Source organism: Arachis hypogaea, chromosome 7, assembly GCF_003086295.3.
Source record: "Arachis hypogaea cultivar Tifrunner chromosome 7, arahy.Tifrunner.gnm2.J5K5, whole genome shotgun sequence".
Lineage (NCBI taxonomy): Eukaryota > Viridiplantae > Streptophyta > Magnoliopsida > Fabales > Fabaceae > Arachis > Arachis hypogaea.
The window spans coordinates 7,610,017-7,616,181 of record NC_092042.1 but is presented as its reverse complement, the minus strand read 5'-3'; the positions used below and the strand labels follow the sequence as shown (position 1 = coordinate 7,616,181).

The 6,165-nt window shown below is 38.1% G+C and overlaps 1 long non-coding RNA gene and 1 other non-coding gene across 2 annotated transcripts; one reads left to right on the top strand and one right to left on the bottom strand.

Annotated features, from left to right (window-relative positions):
* Positions 1–207: 207 nt before the first annotated feature.
* Positions 208–2,040, bottom strand: LOC112703934 (uncharacterized). The gene is made up of 2 exons (XR_003154711.3): positions 1,665–2,040; positions 208–478 (listed from the first exon to the last, which is right to left on the bottom strand). It is a non-coding gene; the product is annotated as an uncharacterized lncRNA (long non-coding RNA).
* Positions 2,041–3,496: 1,456 nt separating this feature from the next.
* Positions 3,497–3,604, top strand: LOC112704270 (small nucleolar RNA R71). Its single transcript, XR_003154904.1, has one exon. It is a non-coding gene; the product is annotated as a small nucleolar RNA R71 (small nucleolar RNA).
* Positions 3,605–6,165: the final 2,561 nt, after the last annotated feature.

Genomic DNA, 6,165 nt, shown 5'->3' with positions numbered 1-6,165 from the left:
AGCTTGCACCTCAAAGATCTCTAGCTTCTCCATTACAGAGAGAGGCATGAGGTTTACCAAGGTTCTGAAAACCGAACCGGTCATCGAACCGCTTTAAGCACTGGTTCACTGGTTCATAGGTTCAACCGATTTGACCATGGTTGAACTGTAAAAACCGTTTTATAATAAAATAATAATTAAAATGTAAATAAGCACATGAAAATATAATTATAGTCTAATCTAAACTTTAAAATATCATTCAAATTAAAAGTACTACATAAACCAAATGTTATAATCTCATTCAAATACAAATTCAAAGTTCAAAAGTCCTCAAACAACCAATCAAACCCAACATAGCATCATCAAGTTTTCCCCCTAACACTACAAGTTTGTGATTGATTTTCGTTACTCGCGAGAGGAGGAGAACGTTCATTCGAAGCAGATTTATTTTCAGCATTATTATTCCTAGGTAGGTCTTGATTGATACTTTCTTCCATACCTAAATATTACCAGCAATCCAACCCAATAATCTCAACTCTCAATTTCACAATAAATGAACAAACATCATCCAAAATCCAAAATTAGAGTATACAAAGTTACAAACAAGTAACAACTAAACAAGTACAACATCTCAGGTTCAATAAAATTTTTTGTTTACAAAATTAGAGTTCAGTTCATCAGAGTTCAGTTCATCAGAATCAATGAAATCCCAAAATTATTTCATAACAGTTTCAGAGAGTAGAGACTCAGAGTTCAGTTCATCATAGCACAGTTCATCAGAATCAATAAAATCAGAAAATAAACTCAGAACAGTTTCGGAATCAAAATCAAAGTTCAGTTCATCAGTTCAGTTCATCATAGCACAGTTCATCAGAATCAATGAAATCAAAAAATAAATTCAGAACAGTTTCAGAATCAAAATCAGAGTTCAGTTCATCAGTTCAGTTCATCAGAATCAATAAAATCAAAAAATAAATTCAGAACAGTTTCAGAATCAAAATTAGAGTATACAAAGTTACAAACAAGTAACAACTAAACAAGTACAACATCTCAGGTTCAATAAAATTTTTTGTTTACAAAATTAGAATTCAGTTCATCAGAGTTCAGTTCATCAGAATCAATGAAATCCCAAAATTATTTCATAACAGTTTCAGAGAGTAGAGACTCAGAGTTCAGTTCATCATAGCACAGTTCATCAGAATCAATAAAATCAGAAAATAAACTCAGAACAGTTTCAGAATCAAAATCAGAGTTCAGTTCATCAGTTCAATTCATCATAGCACAGTTCATCAGAATCAATGAAATCAAAAAATAAATTTAGAACAGTTTCAGAATCAAAATCAGAGTTCAGTTCATCAGTTCAGTTCATCAGAATCAATAAAATAAAAAAATAAATTCAGAACAGTTTCAGAATCAAAATTAGAGTTCAGTTCATCAGTTCAGTTCATCAGTTCAGTTCAGCAGAATCAATGAAATAAAAAAATAAATTCAGAACAGTTTCAGAATCAAAATCAGAGTTCAGTTCATCAGTTCAGTTCATCAGAATCAATGAAATCACAAAATAAACTCATAACAGTTTCAGTTTTCAGAGCACAGTTTCATCAGAATCGGATTGCATCAGAGCACAGTTTCATCAGAATGGGATTGCATCACAAAATCATGTTCATAACCTAATTAAAAATTACCTGGAAATGAGGAAATCTGTTGCTTTCTCTCAGAGCTTGAAGGACAACGCTTCAACGCTTCAACGCTTCAACGCTTCAACGCTTCAACGCTTCAACGCTTCTCTACTGCTTTCTCAGAGGCAGAGTGCGACAGTGGTGACATGCGAAGTGGCTGAGGGCGTGAGTGCGACGGCGGTGAGGGCGTGAGTGCGACGGCGGTGAGGGCGTGAGTGGGATGGCGGTGACTGCGTCGAGGGCCTCCTGCTCCTGGAGTCTGGAGTTGACAACTGGGTGGTGAGTGCAGTGAGGAGAAAGTGGAGGCTGGAGGAACGAGGAGGAAGTGGAGGCTGGAGGAATGAGGAGAAGTGGAGCTGTGGAGGAACGAGGAGGAAGTGTGAAGTGTGACTATGAACTCGCGAAGGAGAAAGGGAATTAGGGTTGGGTTCCCTCAGCAGCACAAAACGGCGCCGTTTTGATGCAATATTAAAAAACCGGCCGGGTCCCGGTTCGGTTCGACCGACCGGTAACCGACCGGTCCGTCGGTTCAAGTTCGGTTTTTAAACACTGCAGTTTTTGTTATCACCCGAACCGTAACAGTAACCGGTTCACGGTTTGACCGGTTCGACCGGCCGGTTCGAACCAGTTTTCAGAACATTGAGGTTTACACTTGACCCTAGGTCACACAAGGCCTTCTTGAAGGTCATGATGCCTATGGCACAAGGTATTGAGAACTTCCCAGGATCTTGTCTCTTTTGAGGTAGTTTCTGCCTAGACAAGTCATCCAATTCTTTGGTGAGCAAAGGGGGTTCATCCTCCCAAGTCTCATTATCAAATAACTTGTCATTTAGCTTCATGATTGCTCCAAGGTATTTAGCAACTTGCTCTTCAGTGACATACTCATCCTCTTCAGAGGAAGAATACTCATCAGAGCTCATGAATGGCAGAAATAAATCCAATGGAATCTCTATGGTCTCAGTGGGTGCCTCAGATTCCGATGGTTCCTCATTGGGGAACTCATTGGAGGCCAGTGGACGTCCATTGAGGTCTTCCTCAGTGGCGTTCACTGCCTCTCCCTCCTCTCCAAATTCGGCCATGTTGATGGCCTTGCACTCTCCTTTTGGATTTTCTTCTGTATTGCTTGGAAGAGTACTAGGAGGGAGTTCAGTAATTTTCTTGCTCAGCTGACCCACTTGTGCCTCCAAATTTCTAATGGAGGGTCTTGTTTCAGTCATAAAACTTTGAGTGGTTTTGATTAGATCAGAGACCTTGGTTGCTAAGTCAGAGTGGTTCTGCTTAGAATTCTCTGTCTGTTGCTGAGAAGATGACGGAAAAGGCTTGCCATTGCTAAACCTGTTTCTTCCACCATTATTGTTGTTGAAACCTTGTTGAGGTCTCTGTTGATCCTTCCATGAAAGATTTGGATGATTTATCCATGAAGGATTATAGGTGTTTCCATAGGGTTCTCCCATGTAATTCACCTCTTCCATTGAAGGGTTCTCAGGATCATAAGCTTCTTCTTCAGATGAAGCTTCCTTAGTACTGCCTGGTGCATTTTGCATTCCAGACAGACTTTGAGAAATCATATTGACTTGCTGGGTCAATATTTTGTTCTGAGCCAATATGGCATTCAGAGTATCTATCTCAAGAACTCCTTTCTTCTGATTCGTCCCATTGTTCATAGGATTCCTTTCAGAAGTGTACAGGAATTGGTTATTTGCAACCATTTCAATCAGCTCTTGAGCTTCTGCAGGCGTCTTCTTTAGATGAAGAGATCCTCCAGCAGAGCTATCCAAGGACATATTGGATAGTTCAGACAGACCATCATATAAGATACCTATGATGCTCCATTCAGAAAGCATGTCAGAAGGACACTTTCTGATTAATTGTTTGTATCTTTCCCAAGCTTCATAGAGGGATTCTCCTTCCTTCTGTCTGAAGGTTTGGACTTCCACTCTAAGCTTACTTAATTTTTGAGGTGGAAAGAACTTTGCCAAGAAGGCATTGACTAGCTTTTCCCAAGAGTTCAGGCTTTCTTTAGGTTGTGAGTCCAACCATATCCTAGCTCTGTCTCTTACAGCAAAAGGGAATAGCATAAGTCTGTAGACCTCAGGGTCAACCCCATTAGTCTTGACAGTGTCACAGATTTGCAAGAATTCAGCTAAAAACTGATGAGGATCTTCCAATGGAAGTCCATGGAACTTGTAATTCTGTTGCATTAGAGAAACTAATTGAGGCCTAAGCTCAAAGTTGTTTGCTCCAATGGCAGGGATAGAGATGCTTCTCCCATAGAAGTCGGGAGTAGGTGCAGTAAAGTCACCCCGCACCTTCCTTGCATTGTTGGCATTGTTGTTGTTTTTGGCTGCCATGTCTTCTTCTTTGAAGATTTCTGTTAGGTCCTCTACAGAGAGTTGTGCCTTAGCTTCTCTTAGCTTTCGCTTCAAGGTCTTTTCAGGTTCAGGGTCAGCCTCAACAAGAATGCTTTTGTCTTTGCTTCTGCTCATATGAAAGAGAAGAGAACAAGAAAATATGGAATCCTCTATGTTACAGTATAGAGATTCCTTGAGGTGTCAGAGGAACAGAAAAATAGAAGGAAGGAGTAGAAGAATTCGAACTTATCAAGAAAGATGGAGTTCGAATTGTGCATTAAGGAATAGTGTTAGTCCATAAATAGAAGGATGTGAGAAGAGGGGAAGAAATTTTCGAAAATTAAGTAAAAGATTTAAAAAAACATTTTTGAAAAATACTAATTGATTTTCAAAAACTAAAAGTGGAAAAGAAATCAAGTGATTTTTGAAAAAAATTTTGAAATTAGAAATCAAAAAGATTTGATTGAAAACTATTTTGAAAAAGATATAATTAAGAAGATATGATTTGAAAAGCAATTTAAAAAGATTTGATTTTGAAAATTAATGACTTGGCTAACAAGAAAAGATATGATTCAAACATTAAACCTTTCTCAACAAAAAAGGCAACATACTTGAAATGTTGAATCGAATCATTAATTGATAGCAAGTATTTTTGAAAATTTAAAGAAATTGATTTTGAAAAATATTTGATTGAAAAGATATGATTTGAAAAAGATTTGATTTTGAAAAATTTTGAAAACCTGAAAAAAATTTGCATTGAAAACAGAATCTTCCCTCCTGTGCCATCCTGGCGTTAAACGCCCAGAATGGTGCACATTATGGCGTTTAACGCCCAAAGCACTACCCTTTTGGGCGTTAAACGCCCAGCCAGGCACCCTGGCTGTCGTTTAAACGCCAGTTTGCCTTCCTCACTGGGCGTTTTGAACGCCCAGCTTTTTCTGTGTAATTCCTCTACTGAATGTTCTGAATCTTCAATCCTCTGTATTATTGACTTGAAAAGACACAAATTAAAAATATTTTTGGATTTTTTAATGATGAGGAATAATCAAAATACAACTAAGATCAAATAGACAATGCATGCAAGACACCAAACTTAGCAGTTTGTATACTGCTGACACTAACAAAATGAGAATACATATGAGAAACACAAAACACTCAAGTCAAGAGAATTTAAAGATCAGAGCAGTGAAATCATCAAGAACATCTTGAAGATCACTTAAGACACATGAATGAATGCAAGAAGAATAGAAACATGCAATTGACACCAAACTTAACATGAGACACTAGACTAGACAAGAAACATACAATATTTTTGGTTTTTATGATTTTGTAAAATTTTTTTTGTTTTTTTTTTCGAAAATTAAGTGGAAAAGAACATAAAGATATCAAAATTCTTAATGAGAATTCCAGCAATCATGCAATGTTAGTCTAAAGCTTCAGTCTAAAGAAATTAGACATGACTAGCCAAGCTTCAGCAGGACATTGCATTCAAGAGCTAAATTGATGCAAATCAATCAGCTTTGGTGATGATAAGAACATCACCTTGAAACACTAGAATTCATTCTTAAGAACTCTGAAGAAAAATACCTAATCTAAGCAACAAGATGAACCGTCAGTTGTCCAAACTCAAACAATCCCCGGCAACGGCGCCAAAAACTTGGTGCTGTTGCTGGATCAGAAATTTGGCACTGATGTTACCGGACCAAAAGCTTGCCGAAAACTCGAACAATCCCCGGCAACGACGCCAAAAACTTGGTGCGCGTAAATTGTAATCTCAACTCTTTATCACAACTTCGCACAACTAACCAGCAAGTGTACTGGGTCGTCCAAGTAATAAACCTTACGCGAGTAAGGGTCGATCCCACAGAGATTGTTGGTATGAAGCAAGCTATGGTCACCTTGTAAATCTTAGTCAGGCAAACTCAAATGGTTATGGATAATGTATGAATAAAACATAAAGATAAAGATAGAGATACTTATGTAATTCATTGGTGAGAATTTCAGATAAGCGTATGGAGATGCTTTGTCCCTTCCGTCTCTCTGCTTTCCTACTGTCTTCATCCAATCCTTCTTACTCCTTTCCATGGCAAGCTGTATGTAGGGTTTCACCGTTGTCAGTGGCTACCTCCCATCCTTTTAGTGAAAATGTTCAACGC